Source organism: Rhinatrema bivittatum, chromosome 8 (genome assembly GCF_901001135.1).
Source record: "Rhinatrema bivittatum chromosome 8, aRhiBiv1.1, whole genome shotgun sequence".
Lineage (NCBI taxonomy): Eukaryota > Metazoa > Chordata > Amphibia > Gymnophiona > Rhinatrematidae > Rhinatrema > Rhinatrema bivittatum.
In genome coordinates this window covers 242,428,648-242,444,933 of record NC_042622.1, presented here as the reverse complement: position 1 = coordinate 242,444,933, position 16,286 = coordinate 242,428,648, and the positions used below count along the sequence as shown (strand labels likewise).

The 16,286-nt window shown below is 44.0% G+C and overlaps 1 protein-coding gene across 1 annotated transcript in view; it reads left to right on the top strand.

Annotated features, from left to right (window-relative positions):
* Positions 1 to 16,286, top strand: part of PDE4C (phosphodiesterase 4C) — a 969,601-nt gene that overhangs the window by 199,314 nt on the left and 754,001 nt on the right. The window lies entirely within an intron of this gene.

Here is a 16,286-nt window from a genome sequence, read left to right as displayed (position 1 = left end):
TGAGTATAATGGGCTGGGGAATTCACTGTTGCAATCAGGTTGTTCAAGGCTTTTGAATCAAGGAAGGAGAGTCATGGTCCACAAACAGGCTAGAAACCAGGGCTATCAGGCTAGCCCTGGCACAGTTCCTTCTGCTAATGATGGGGAAGTCGGTTCAGTACTAACTACAATGTCACAACAGTGTCATAGGTAAACTAGAAAGGGAGCACTCGGAATCCCATTGCTGTACAATGGGCAGAGTATAATTTGCTTCACATCTCTAAAGCTCACATTGTGGGAGTCAAGAACATACAGGCCAGTTTTCTCAGCAGAAACAGGTTGGGAAGAGAGAGCTCAGTGGGGAGAGTTCCAGTTATTAATAATAATGAATTGGGAGACTCATTCATGGATCTAATGGCAACCCGCAGGAATTCAAAGGCCGACATGTTCTTTAGTCATTGGATGGAATGGAGATCTAGTGGAATAAATGCCTTAATCCTGCTCTGATTGAGGGACAAGCTCCTTTATGTCTTCCCATTCTGGCCCCTCATAGGCAGGACACTGAAAAGGATAATAGTTCACACTTCCTCAGTGGTCCTGGTGGCTACAGATTGGCTAAGAAACTCTGGTATGTGGACTTGGTGAGATTATTGACTGGGCCCTCTCTTTGTTTACCCAAGAGGTATAGGCTATTACAGCAGGGCCTAGTGACCATGGAGGATCTGGCTCTATTCTGCCTTACCACCTGGGCCTTGTTTGCGCAGGGAAAGGGATATTCTTAGTTATCTCAACCATACCAAAATCTCATAAGAATTCAACCTCCTTGGCATATGTTTGGGTGTGGCATCTTTTTGAGAATTCCTTTGAAGAGCTATCAGTTTCCCTCTGGAAGGTTGATGTTGCCACTATTTTGGCCTTTCTTCAGCGAGGTCTGGATAAGGGTCTGGTGCTTTAATTCTCTAAAAGTTCAGATTGCAGCTATTTCTTGCTACAGATGTCAAATTAGAGAGATCTCCATAGCAGTGCATCCAGATGCAGCTTTTTTTCTCTGGGGCATTCAGTATATTTGCCCCCATTTCAAGCCCTTGGTTTCTCAATGGGACCTTAATTTGATCCTTAAGGCTCTGGTGAGTTCTCCCTTTCAACTAGTGAAACAGGTTTCTCTGAAGGATCTCACCTTGAAAGTCACTTTTCTGGTAGCCATTCATTCTGCCAGACATATTTCGGAGTTGCAGGCTCTATCTTGCAGAGACCCCTACTTGGTTTTCTCTGCTATCAGTTACCTTTCATCTGGTTCTATCTTTTTTTACCTAAGGTAATGTCGCCTTTCCATTTGTATCAGTCTGTATATCTTTCAACCTTTTGGGGGAACTAATATCACAGTAAGGATAGCAGCCTTCATCTCTTAGATGGCCATCGCATGCTTCTCTGATATCTGAAGGTGATGAATCCTTTTCTGAAAACATATTATACATTCTGTTTGATGGTCCTCGTGAGGGCTTCTAAAGCTACCCTGACCCAAATGGATTAGAGAGGTGATTGTTTCAGAATACTTGCTGAAGGGCCAACAAGCACCAGAGGTGCTTGTTGCATCCGTCGGTTGCAGACGGCTGCGACCACTTTGCCTTACCTCTTTTCTTCCCTTTTCCTCCTCCTTGGGCAAGATGGCTGCCTCCGGTGCCAAGGGCCTCGGTGTCTCCAGCTTAGCATGGGCGTTCCAGTCCACCATGCTCACTCCTGTGGCCTCCTAGGGTGTGCGGGCACATCTCCTACTCTCAAATACACGTCATGACGGGAACTTCGGGGGCGTCCCCACCGGATGACGTCAATACCTCCGGGTATTTAAAGTCTTCGCTTCGCTACCACCTTTGAGTTAGCAAGGACTTCGGTTTAAGCTACTCTGACCGCTCTAAGCTGCAAGCTTAGACACCACTCTTCACTCCAAGGGCCTCGCTCCTTTAGAAGCTCAAGACACCCGCTCCTCGGGGGGGGGGGGGGTGTCTCTCGCTTCCATCACTCTTCGGGGTCTCTACTAACTGAGACAACCACTCCTCAGGGGTCTCTCTCTCTTATTCTTTCAGGATCTCCGGACTATCAGGTACTCGCTCCTCAAGGGCCTACCAGTCTATGTATCCTGTACCACGGACCTTTGGACCCACCATCTCACTACCAGGAAGACGCCTACACTCCTGTGAATACCTCTACGATCCGGTTCTCTAACTCCACCCACCAGGCTCGGCATTGCCCGCACTGCGGGTCCCCACCTCTCTTAAACATCTGGGTGAGATTCTACATCTGAGACTGTTGAATGTATTCGCACCTCGCGGACCTCAGTGCCTTACCTTCCTGCTTCATACCATCTATCTACAGCAGTACAATAAAGCCTTCCATTCATTCCGTGTCTGCTATCTGAGTTCAGCCTATCACTGTGGTTCCCCACAGGGCACCTCCCCGTGGGCAGTGTCATCTCCACAGCAACCAAGGGTCCACAATACCACAAACACAACAGATTACTAACTCCTTGGACTCGGCTCAGCTCGCGACCCTGTAGGCCATCCCTGGCCTAGCCCAGCGGATCACAGATCAACAAAAGTCTTTGGAAAGCCTAGCTACTGCCTTCTATCAGTTATATGCTCAACTGAATTCTTCAGCTCCTCCTGTGAAGGAATTGCTGTCCCCAGTGGTAACCCTCAAAACCACTGTACCTTTATCCACACCTACCCACTTTACGGGTGAAGCCAAGATGTGCAGAGGGTTTGTTAATCAATGCAGCATGCATTTTTCATTACAGCCTACCCTCTTTCCCATTGAAGCTTCCAAGACCACCTACATCCTATCATTCCTAGAAGGACGAGCCCTGGCCTGGGCTTCACCGTTATGGGAACGTGAAGATCCTACCCTGAACGACTTACCAGGATTCCTAAAACTTTTAAGTCTGTTTTTGATGACCCGGCTTGCCAGACTGTCACTGGATCCGCTTTGCTCAATCTTCAGCAAGGTAACAAGCCACTTACAGACTTTGCAATTGAATTTAAGACTTTAGCATCCAAATTACATTGGGACCCTGGATGCTTACGTGACATATTCATGGAAGGCCTCAACTCTCGCTTAAAGGACGAGTTAGTGGCTCGTGATTTGCCTGATACCCTTGAGTCTCTGATGGAATTGGCTGGTAGAATTGACCGCCGCATCTGCGACCGAACTCTGGAGGCAAGGAGTCCACGAAAGTCTACGGTGGGGGCTAACCAACCTAAACCTGTGCCAATTGCTTCTAGCTTACTGTCTGCATCCTTAGAGGAAGAAGAGCATATGCAGTTAGGCCGTAGCCACTTAATTTCCAAGGAGAGATGTTTCCGCAAGCGCATGGGGTTATGCATGTATTGTGGCCGATCGGGCCATGCAGTCCAAACCTGTCCCATCTGTCTGGGAAACTGCAGGATCTGCAGGAGGACTTCTCCTGGGCCTCACCTCTCCTACTCCTCCATTATCCTTACCAGTATCGCTCTCTGGGAAGGTCTTGAATTTCAGTCTCTCGCTCTCATTGACTCCGGTGCAGGAAGTAATTTTATTCTGAAGCACTTAGTTGAACATCTACAGATTCCTACCACACCAATAGCTAAGCCTCTGGTATTGTCCTCTATCCATGGAGAACCACTTCCTGGAGAAGTTTCATTGACCACCCAGGCCATTGGCCTGTGCACTGGAGCTCTACTTTCAGAATCCATTTCATTTCTAGTATTGGAAAAAGCCATGCATCCGGTGGTATTGGGGCTGCCTTGGCTTCAAGACCATATGCCACAATTTAATTGGGCCACGTTGGAACTGTCCCAGTGGGGACCAGACTGTCATGGTCTGTGTCTTGCAGAAGTTTCATCGCTCATTTGCATGCCCACCACTCCATCATTACCTGGCTTACCTCCACAATACGCCTCATTCCAGGATGTTTTCTCAAAACAAGCAGCTGATGTCTTTCCACCGCACAGAGTGTTTGACTACGCCATAAATCTGAAACCTAATTCAAAACCTCCCAAAGGAAGAGTTTATCCTCTGCCTGTAGCTGAAACTAAAGCGATGTGTACCTATATACAAGAAAATCTACAAAAGGGATTCATCAGACCCTCCAAATCTCCTGCCAGTGCAGGCTTCTTTTTCGTAGGGAAGAAAGATGGCACCTTACGCTCCTGCATCGACTACAGGGGTCTGAATGAGATTACCATCAAGGACAGGTACCCCCTGCCCTTAATTTCTGAATTGTTCGATAGGCTCCAAGGATCCAAAATATTCTCCAAATTAGACCTTAAGGAGAAGGAGACGAATGGAAGACTGCTTTTAACACCCATGTTGGACACTTTGAATATCTTGTCATGCCCTTCGGTTTAAGTAACGCACCTGCAGTCTTTCAAAATATGATGTACGACATCTTAAGGGACTTACTTTATCAATGTGTGGTAGTATATCTCGATGATATACTGATCTTTTCGCAAGATCTGCAAACTCATCAGGAGAATGTCAAGAAAGTCCTAAGACGCCTGCGTGAGTACCACTTATAAGCAAAGCTTGAAAAGTGCGAATTCCACAAAGAGTCTGTACCCTTCCTGGGATATGTTGTCTCTAAGAACGGTTTTCAAATGGACCCTAAGAAATTAGAGAGTATCCAGGACTGGCCTTAACCTACAGACCTGAAGGCACTGCATCGCTTCTTGGGCTTCACCAATTACTACCGGTCCTTTATTAAAAACTACTCGTCATTGACAGTCCCTCTAACCGCTATGACCAAGAAGGAAGCCAACCCTGCCAATTGATCTCCAGAAGCCATATCAGCCTTTTTGACGCTCAAAGAGGCTTTTCAGAGGAAGCCGTGTCTCTGCCACCCTGAACCACACCGTCCTTTCATCGTGGAGGTCAATGCATCAGACGTTGGTGTGGGGGCGGTTCTAAGTCAATACAGTGAATCCAATGTGCTCCATCCTTGCTCCTTCTTCTCAAGGCGATTCTCGCCTGCCGAGAGAAATTATGGGATAGGAGATGAGGAGTTACTCACGATCAAACTGGCTTTCGAAGAATGGCGTCCTTGGCTAGAAGGCGCACAACACCAAATTGTAGTGTACACCGATCACAAGAATCTAGAGTACCTTCGACATGCTCAATGACTCAATCACCGTCAAGCAAGATGGTCTCTGTTTTACAACAGATTTGACTTCCTTCTGAAGTATCGTCCAGGAGAGAAGAACACTCGGGCTGATGCCCTTTCACGATCCTTCTCCGCTCAGGATGTGCCAGATGAACACCGTCATATCATTGATCCCGAAAGAGTGGTCCTCGCAGCCACTCACACAGTACCCACTGGGAAGTCGGTGGTCGCCAGAAATTTAAGGAAAAAGCTGTTGAAGTGGGCACACGATTCCCGTCTGGCAGGCCATCCGGGACAGAGTCGTACCCTAGCTATGTTTCAAAGATACTATTGGTGGCCAACCATGAAAAAGGATGTACAAGCATATGTGGGGTCCTGCGCTGTTTGTGCCAAGCAAAAACCACTACCCGGGCTTCCTTGGGGCCTATTACAGCCTCTACCATCGCCGGATGAACCATGGACACATATAGCAACCGATTTCGTTGTGGACCTGCCATCATCCAATGGAAATAACACCATTTGGGTCACGGTTGACCGCTTCTCCAAAATGGCACATTTTGTAGCACTACCAGGATTGCCCTTTGCTACAGAGTTAGTGAAACTCTTTATTAAACACATCTTCCGCCTTCATGGGATGCCTAAGCATATCCTATCTGATAGAAGAGTACAATTTACTGCAAAGTTTTGGAGAGCATTATGTCAAAAATTGGACATCGCCTTGGATTTAACTTCTGCCTACCATCCTCAGTCAGACTGAGACGTCAGACTGAGAGGATGAATAGAACGCTGAAACAATTTCTGCGATCCTATGTCAATTCTAGACAGAACGACTGGGCTGAATTACTGCCTTGGGCAGAATTTGCCATTACTTTGCATCTTGCTACACAACAGGGTCTTCCCCCTACCAGCTTGTCTATTGAAGACAACCATTACTTCCTCTGCCAATTCCATTGACAGTGACCTCTCCTGCTGCCCAGTCTACTGCAGCAGAATTATCCCAACTATGGAGACAAACAAAGGAGCTTCTCCTCATAGCAGGACAAAGGGCAAAAAGAACCTATGACGCTCATCATCAAAAGGCACCTCAGTTTCAGCCCGGAGACAAAGTCTGATTAAGCACCAAGTACCTTTGACTTAAGCTTCCTTCCGCAAGATTTGCACCTCGCCATGTGAGACCCTTTGCCATCCTTCGGCAATTAAGGAATCTGACTTACAGTCTAAAACTGCCTCCATCAATGAAGATACATAATGCATTTCATGTATCTCTATTAAAGCCAGTGATGCTCTCCGAATTCTCCCAGAAAAACCCAGAACCTACCAGTCTAGATATGGAGGATGACATCGAATATGCCGTGGACGACATCCTTGATGTACGTAAAAGAGGCAAGACATGGGAATATCTCATCTCATGGGAGAACTATGGCCCAGAAGAGAACTCCTGGGAAACACTGGCCAACATTACAGATAAAGAGTTGGTACATCAATTCCACCTGGCATACCCACGAAAACCCAGACCACCTGGAAGAAGTCTTGGAGGGGGCCCTTTGAAGGGGGGGTACTGTTGCGTCCGTCGGTCGCATACGGCTGCGACCGCGCTGGCTTACCTCTTTTCTTCCCTTTTCCTCCTCCTTGGGCAAGATGGCTGCCTCCGGTGCCGAGTGCCTCGGCGTCTTCAGCTTAGCATGGGCGTTCCAGTCCGCCATGCTCACTCCCATGGCCGCCTAGGGCGCGCGCACGCACATCTACGCTCAAATTCACGTCATGGCGGGAACCTCGGGGGGCGTCCCCATTGCATGACGTCAATACCTCCGGGTATTTAAAGCCTCCGCTTCGCTACCACCTTTGAGTTAGCAAGGACTTCGGTTTAAGCTACTCTGACTGCTCTAAGCTGCATGCTTAGATGCCGCTCTTCACTCCAAGGGCCTCGCTCCTTTAGAAGCTCAAGACACCTGTTCCTCGGGGGTCTCTCACTTCCATCACCCTTCGGGGCTTCTACTAACAGAGACAACTGCTCCTCGGGGGTCTCTCTCTCTCTTATTCTTTCAGGATCTCCGGAGTATCAGGTACTCGCTCCTCGAGGGCCTACCAGTCTATGTATCCTGTACCATGGACTTTCGGTCCCAGCATCTTACTACCAGGAAGACGCCTACACTCCTGTGAGTACCTCTACGATCCGGTGCTCTAACTCCACCCACTAGGCTCAGCGTTGCCCGCACCGCAGGTCCCCACCTCTCTTGAACATCTGGGTGAGATTCTACATCTGAGACTGTTGAACGTATTGGCAACTCGTGGACCTCAATGCCTTACCTTCCTACTTCATACCATCTATCTACAGCAGTACAATAAAGCCTTCCATTCATTCCATGTCTGCTATCTGAGTTCACCCTATCACTGTGGTTCCCCATGGGGCCCCTCCCTGTGGGTGGAGTCATCTCCACAGCGATCAATGTTCCACAATATCACAAACACAACAGTGCTTCATGCTCATTCTATGGGGGCCCAGATATCATCGTGGGCAGAATCTTTTGCAGTGGACCCAGAGAATATCTGTAATACCGCATGCCTTGGTTAAGGATCACAGATTGGACATACAAGCCAAGGCAGACACTGCATTTGAAACTGGCATTCTTAGAGTAGTCCTCTTTTCTTCCCACCTAAACTAGTTCAGCTTGGGAAATTCCCACTTGTCTGAACTGGTCTAGTAGGATGCTAAGAATGAAGAAATTTAATCTTACCTGCTAATTTCTTTTCCTCGAGTCCTGCTAGACCAATCCAGGAGCCTTCTGGGAACTTAGCAGCTGCCAAACTATACCTCTTTTTTTCTCTTCTGGGCTAAGCTTGCTTAGGGATGCATAATGATTTATATGCTCCTCCTTAAGGATGGAACTGACTTTGCACGTCATCCATCCTGTTGCCTCCTCTTTATCTCCTTAGCTCTCCTCTCCTCCTGTAATGCTATTAGAGGTTCCTATGTCGTTGGTGCCCACATGTACCATGACAGCCGGCTCCTCCCCAGCACTCTTTTCCATGACATTATCCCTAATCATTTGGGAAGTGTAGTCCAATAAACTTCTGTTAAAACAGTGTAGTGAAACCCCCATTCCAATAATAACTAAACTGAAACCGGAGAGGGGGGGGAGGAAAGGAGGGGAAGGGAACCTTTACAGTTAAAGCTATCCTCCCTTTCATGCTATCATCCCTTTTTTCTTTTTCAAGGGTGGTCAAGAACATGGCAGCTTCTGTTTTAGCAGGAAAACCCCCCCAGTGTTTTATTATCAAATTGTACTCGAAGCTTTGCCGTAAACAGTAAAGCAAATCAGATGCTTCTCTGGTGTAACTCAGAACATACCATCGACATTTCTCTCCGCTGCGCAGCAACTTGAGCTGAAAAATCATTAAAGAGCAAGATTTTGTTTTCCATATATTCTACGGCTGCTTGTTGATGAGCTCGCAGCAGCTTGATCGTATGAGACCAGTTCAGGATACGCGCCATGACCGGCCTAGGCTTGCCTTCCCCAGCACGTGGTGCGCCAGTACAGTGTATCCGCTAACACCTGAGGCGATCCTCCGGAATCAGTAGGCCAACACGATCAGGAAGCCATTTTTCCAGGAAGTCATATAATTCATCCTCTCGCAACATTTCGGACAGGCAGATGATCTTAACATTATTGCGTCTGTTTCGATTTTCTTGGTCCTTAAGGCGTTCTGTTAACGCTGCATTTTTTTTCAGTCAGTTGCACAGTATAGCGTTCATCATCCATCATCAGCCTATCATCCTGGGCTGAAATGCGCTGCTCTGCATGATCTAAGTGCTTCGACTGCCCTTCTAGGCTGCCTTTGATATCGACCATAGCAGACTGAATTTTTATTAAACGTTCACCCAACGCTGCAGAAACACTGCTTGAGATTTGAAGGAGTACCTCTTCTGATATTGCTGCCAATGTTTACTTCCCTCACTCGTAGCCACCATCCCCTTTTCTTTTCTCTCCCACCGAGGATGACTTTACTGCTCATATTCTTGCCTTCTCACCCCGCAAACTGGGGCGTCTTGAATTCTACTTCTTCTAGGAAAAAGGTTTTGCCAAGTAAAGTTGATTTCGAACTCTGAGTAGGTTAGTTTTCAGGGGATGTGCCGGAGCTCTTACACCTGACCTCTATTTAGCCCAGCACCATTGCCAGACGCCTGCATGTATTTTTAGTTGCATTAAAAAGGGAGTATTATTTTGAGATTATTTAGCAACTACTTAGCATTTTGCTATTTTACATCCATTTCTACTCCACGTCATCTGCACAAACAGGTGCCGAGCACATGGGTGCTTTTAACATGCTTTATGCTAGTCAATTTCAAAAGGAACCTACCTGCATTGATCCCCTTTTGAATGTTAGTTCCAATGTATGTGCATTAAAAGTACCTGTGTACTTAGCAAATATGTGGGCTTCTCAATATTCACCCCTAAATGTCAATAAGATCATTCTTGGGGTGACTGGGTGAAGGTGGGGGGTTATCTCCTATAAGTTCATGCCGGATCATTTCTGTAAGCCTCCTTTATCGCTTGCCCTGCCCTCTTCCTTGCATAGATGAATCTGGAATCGCATAGGCTTTCCTAGCCTTTATTTTTTATGTTTAAATAAATTGCTTCCCTGAATCAGAGACACAAGTAGTAAGCTTCAGAAATTGATCAAATCCAAATGTCTGTCTCCACATGGCGTTACCTCATGATCGCGCACACACACGCTGTGCAGCTGTATCAATCTTATTCCCCAGTGTGTAGGAGAAAAAAAGGCAGGGTAGCTGAGTTGTCACCTCTCATAATCTTTAATTTCTGTTCTCAGCCTATATATTAATAACCTAGTTTTCTTTACTGAATCTTAACATCTTAATTTGATCTGGTGTCCTTGTATATTAAATTCGCTCAATCATAGCTTACTTCAGGGCTTTCACAAGGGATACACTGATATGTCTAAAGCCGGCTTCTGCATGTCGCTCTTTCCTCTGTTGTATTTAAGATCTTTATCGGTTATGTATCTATAAGAGTTATAGAATCTGCAAGGAAGGAAAAGTGTTTCACATAATCTTCTTTTTCTTTTTAGCCTACTTTCCGTAAAAAAAAAAAAAAAAAAAGTCTTAGGAGTTCACTCTGTGTGTAAGTCTCCTAATAACATTTTTGCCACAAACCTGCTACAAGGACATTTTATCAATGTCTTGACAAATGAAAGAGGGGAACCAGTGCAGCGATGGAAGCTGGTGGGTGGCATCACCTTTTTGGATAAATCTTAAGTTGGTCCCAATACAAGAAATTCCATGTAGAAATCTTTCCAGGATGCAAGCCCACACACAGACACCCCCCCCACCCCCCCAAAAAAAATACCCCGGTCCGTATTCTCTTAACTCCCCTAACATGTCCTAGAAATGTGCTAGGGATAGGAATCCAAATAGAAAAATTAATAGCCTGAAAAAAGGGTGTTGCAGCCTGCAGAGACCCTAGTTCTCCCTAGGACTAATAAGTTATTTGCACGCTGCTCCAATCCGTGTTAGAACTCATTGATTCTCTGTTTCCTGGATCTCTCAAGCATTATCTGACCAGAGTGAACATATTAATGGCACTCTTATAGTCAGGGCAGAATAATGTACCATTTTGCCAATGTATCAAATTACTTCTCTAGAAGAAACCTTTCAATATATGTATTCCATTTTTGGTGCTATTTATCTGTTTTCTAATATTTCTCTAATAGGATCTAGTCTGGCATCATTCACTGTTCGATGTTTTGCTTGCCAAAAATGTCAGGTTTTTGGCTACATTTGAAAAATACGTTTGCATGACTTTTATTTTTGAAGAATTGTATAGGATACTTATGGAGCCTTTTTCTTTGCTAAAAGTGGTCTTGGCCAGAGCGTAGTACAGTGATTAAAAATAAATCCATCCAGATGTGCAGAATTTCAAGCACTATTTCTAAAGCCTATAAAATATGACCTGGTTCAATATTGCAAGTTGTAACATTGTGAAATATTAAATTAAATCTTGCTCTCCAAAGGATTCTAGTTTTTTAAAAATCTTTTTGGTTTCAACTCCTACAATACTTAAATTCATTTTTTTGTTTTACTGCCCCCACCTATGCCCCCTAAACACACATGCTGGCCAATGCAATATCATGCACGTAAAAACGTTCGTCCAAATGCATGCACATCCACCTCTCCTGTGTACGCGATGCTATATTTTAATGAGCTGCCGCATTAAAAAGCATTGAGTACCCAGGGGAGCTGTGGCTGTGTGCGCATTTGGAAAACTGACGTTCAATATGAGTGTCCGTTTTCTCGCCCCGCAGGAATACGAGAGAGAGTGATCTGGTCTTTTGCTCTTTGGTGAATGTCTTTGTTTTAGGCATGTGTCCATTTCATTTGCATTACTTAATGTATGCATGTTTCTGTGCATTCGGGTTATGTGTGTGTTTTTTCAGAGGCAGCTGTGGCTGTGTACTCAGGCTACTGCTCTCCTCTCCCTTAGTCACCAATCTGCTCCTGGCTGCCCCCTAGAGGAGGAACCACAGAAAAGTAGTATTTTTGTTTTTTAGTTGATCCCGTGACACATGGCAAAACTTAATGCTAGCTCCGGGGCTGGCATTAAATTAGCCGTGTTAAAAAGTGTGCATCAGGCGCACAGTACTTTTTTTACATCGGGGGGGGGGAGGGGGTAAATGCTAATAGCCTCATCTACATGGCATTTACATGTGATGGGTGCTATAAATATATATTATATTATATATTTTATAATATATATTTATATATAATATATATTATATATATAATATATATTTATATAATATATATATATATATATATATATAATATTATATAAATATATATTATATATATTAGCTATGCATTTGTTTGGATGTGCTAATCCCCTTCACCTGTCCAACCACTGGTTAACCTGTATGCTAGGCTGAGCGCACTTTATTGCATTGGCCCCACAGTTTGTGTGTATCTCTCTCTCTCGCTCTCTCTGTGTATATATATATATATATATATATATATATACAGTATGTGTGTATATACATATATATAGAGAGAGAGAGAAAAGTTCTGTTTCAACTTTGGGGCAACAGTGTCCAAAACCATCAAATATTTTATAGTCTACTGAATACTTTTTTATTTTTCTTGAGTGCTGTAACATTTTACATTCATCCAGTTGGCAACATTCGTGATCCCAAAGTAGACTTCCAACACACCCCATTAGTAGAGCATTTACTTTGTCCACACATAATAGAAAAACCAGTCCATGCTTACCACAGGGGACCAGTCTGGCTCTCTCTGCGAGATTTGGGGCCTAGGACCTAATTGTTCAATGTAAAGCGCCATGTCTTGCGTTTGTTTTGCGTTACATTGTGAACCGATATGATATCCTGGATGAATGTCGGTATATAAAAATGTTAAATAAATAAATAAATAAATAAGTAAGTATGTAGCTCTTGGCCGTTGAGGGATCTGGAGGTATCTGGGTATGCCAAATGTGAAAAGGAATACAAAGTGGAAAAATTGAGATGGAATAAGAGTCAATTTAGTTCTAAATTCATGGGTTTACAACTATTATGCCACCAGGCTTCTTGAGAATATTTGTCTATAGGATTTGGAACTTCAAAGCTGTTTGTGTTTGTCAGTCAAATTCAAATATCTGTGTCTTAAAAGCTGTCCTTTGAATTGTAATTGTTCAACCTCTTGGAAAAATATGTATTTTTTTCCTCTTTGTGGGTTTGTGAGGAAGGGATTTAAAACTGCTGTACTTCTTCCTTGCTGCAAAATACATAATTCCCAGAAGGAGGAGGACAGCCCTTTAATATCATATATTATTCTTAAATGGTTACATTTTCAAAATGAAATGCAGCTTCTGTTAACTCTGAGAAGAGGGAATGGCCTAGTGAATTGAGCAGCCCCCTTTTCTACTGCAGGGGTAGAGCTGTGAGGTCTATGATATTGTAGTAGGTAGGGATAATGGACAAATAAATGGGCCTGGAGTGCTTCATTCGCTGTCCTTTTTTATGTGGTTGATGATTAGGGTTGGGCATTCATTTGAAATGAATGGGTAAAATGCAATGAATGAGACTATTTTCATTTCATTTGTGGATCCCCAAAACAAATGGAGGTGTCCACAAATTAAACAAACATTTTTGTTTCATTTCTTTGTTTCCCATTCAAGTTTATGCCCCTTGAAAAGTGCTATAGTGAGAATAATAAGTATAACAAACAAGAAACTCCTGAGTGACAATCGGGACAGAGCTAAGATGGCAAGTAGACAAAATGGAGGACCATCAAGGTCAAGCTGCCCTGCTCCTGAGAATACACTTTGGGGGTCTTGCTACAAGTCCACCTTGCTGTCATACCCCCATATTCCACAAATTAGGGATTTTGATGCCACTCTCTCTTGCTGCTATACCCTTGGAGGTCTTGTTACCACAATGCCTTGCTACCATACCCCAGACTCAACACCTTGGGAATCTTACTGCTACTCTTCTTTGCTGTTATACCCCTTATGCTACACCTTTTGGGGGGGGGGGTGTCTTACTGCCACTCTTCCTTGCTTCTATACCCCTTATGCTATATTTTCAGGTCTTGCTGCCACTCTGCCTTGCCTGCTTTACCATTTATGCTACACTTTAGAGGCCTTTCCAGCACTCAGCCTTGCTGCCATATCACAGACTCTACACCTTGGGGTGTTCTTGCCACTGTGGTTGGCTGCTTTGCACCTCTCTTGGTGCTTTGTGGTCTTCATGCCCTTTTTTGTGCTGATTTGTACCTCTGTTGGTGCATGGGTTTTTTTTCTGTACCTTTGCTGGTTTGTTCCCTCTTCATAGTGCCTTAGGATATTTGTGCCACTTTGCCTCTTTTGTGCTGTCTTTTGGGGTTCATGGCACTGTTCTAGGTGTCCTCCTTTGAAGCCTTGGGGTGTTCTTGACACTCTTGCAGATGCTGTGCTTCTCTGATGGTGCCTTGGAGAACTTCTGTCACTGGTGATACCTTTTTACTACTTTACAGTGCCTTTGGATCTTTATACCACTTTTAGTGCCACTTTGCTTCAGTCTTGGTGCCTTGGAGTTCTCTTCCCCCTTCCAATGTTGTCTCCCAACATTTCATTATAATTGATTAGAAAACCCCAATTTTGAAGCTCAAAATAGGTTGCATTGCGGTCCCCATTGACTTTAATGGGAAACAAATTTTAAAAAAATGTTTTTTTTGTTTGAAACCAATGAAATAAATGGAGGTGATCTACAAAATGAATGAATGAATGAACAGAAATGAAAATGTTGTCTCTGCACATCCCTATTGGTGATCTTCCCATGTGTGCGAACCTTGAGGTATTCAGGGAAAGGGAATGGATTGCAGGAATCTAACCTAAAGTTCTCCAGCAGCTGAGATCATGGACTCCTGTGTCTTTAGGTCAAATACTTTACTGTTAGATTTATCCTGATTGTCTCCTGGAATACTTCAGAAACATTCCTGGGCTTTTGTAAAACAGGCCTCATAGCTTCTAAGCACTTTTTTTTCTTTCACAGTGCCTTGTCTTCTCCAATTTAATTTGCAATCTATTTCCAGCATGGATTTTAATTGGTGTAGTTGACAAGAAGGTCTTAAACAGAGATAATTATGCGCCACTGAAAAATGAATCAACAGGCTTTAATACTTCACTGTTGTATGCAAGGAATGCACTTCGTTTGAAGGCGCTTTTAATGTGCATGTAATTGTTCTGTCCCCCTCAAAGGCCTAGCGATGTGGGCCCTTTTTAATGAGACCTTTCTATATTGTCAGCTTTGAGCGCTTACAGATTATTCTTTTGCACTGGAGAAAAGTTCATGTTTGTGCATGGCGGCTGTGCTGAGACACCTCGGTGGAGGTGGCAGCTCCCCTGCTGCTGCGAGAGTTAATGCATTTGGACCTGGAGGCCAAGGGCCCACTTGTAAATGAGAAGCCTTCATGTTCTGTGATGGAGTTCTTGTGACTTCCTTGGCACAATTGAATATTTTACTATACCTGCATGGCAGGATTTGTTCACTAGGTCATACAATATGCTGGCCAATGCTAATTTAGATAGATTGGTCTCATGAAAAAGATTTAGTAGCATAATACCCTTATCACATTCACCATCACGCCATAGGAACAGAAGAACATAAGACTTGCCATACTGGGTCAGAGCGAGGGTCCATCAAACCCAGTATCCTGTTTCCAACAGTGGCCGAGCCAGGTCCCAAGTACCAAGCAGGATCCCAAGGGGTAGATAGATTGCAAGCTGCTTATCCCAAAAATAAGCAGTGGATATCTGAAACTCTACCATAATAATTGTTAATAGATCCTTTCTTCCAGGAACTTGTCCAAACTTTTTTTAAATGCAGCTATACTAATATCTTTCACCACATCCTCTGGCAATGAATTCCAGAGCTTAATTATGTGTTGAGTAAAATAATATATTTCTCTTATTAGTTTTAAATATATTACCCAGTATCTTCATTGTTTGTCCCCTGCTCTTTGTACTTTTTGAAAGAGTAAACTGATTAACGTTTACTCGTTCCATTCCACTCATTATTTTATAAATCTCTATCATATCTCACCTCAGCCGTCTCTTCTGCATGAGACTAAATACAAAATTGAATCTTTATGGGTAGAAATCCCTTGTGTGTCGGGGAAGACTATAGTGATAGGGGTATACTACCGTCCACCTGGTCAAGATGGTGAGACGGACAGTGAAATGCTAAGAGAAATTAGGGAAGCTAACCAAATTGCTAGTGCAGTAATAATGGGAGACTTCAATTACCCCAATATTGACTGGGTAAATGTATCATCGGGACACGCTAGAGAGATAACGTTCCTGGATGGAATAAATGATAGCTTTATGGAGCAATTGGTTCAGGAACCGACGAGAGAGGGAGCAATTTTAGATCTAATTCTCAGTGGAGCACAGGACGTGGTGAGAGTGGTAATGGTGGTGGGGCCGCTTGGCAATAGTAATCATAATATGATCAAATTTGATTTAATGACTGGAAGTGGAACAGTGTGCAAATCCAAGGCTCTTGTGCTAAACTTTCAAAAGGGAAACTTTGATAAAATGAGAAAAATTGTTAGAAAAAAACTGAAAGGAGCAGCTACAAAAGTAAAAAATGTCCAAGAGGCGTGGTCATTGTTAAAAAATAC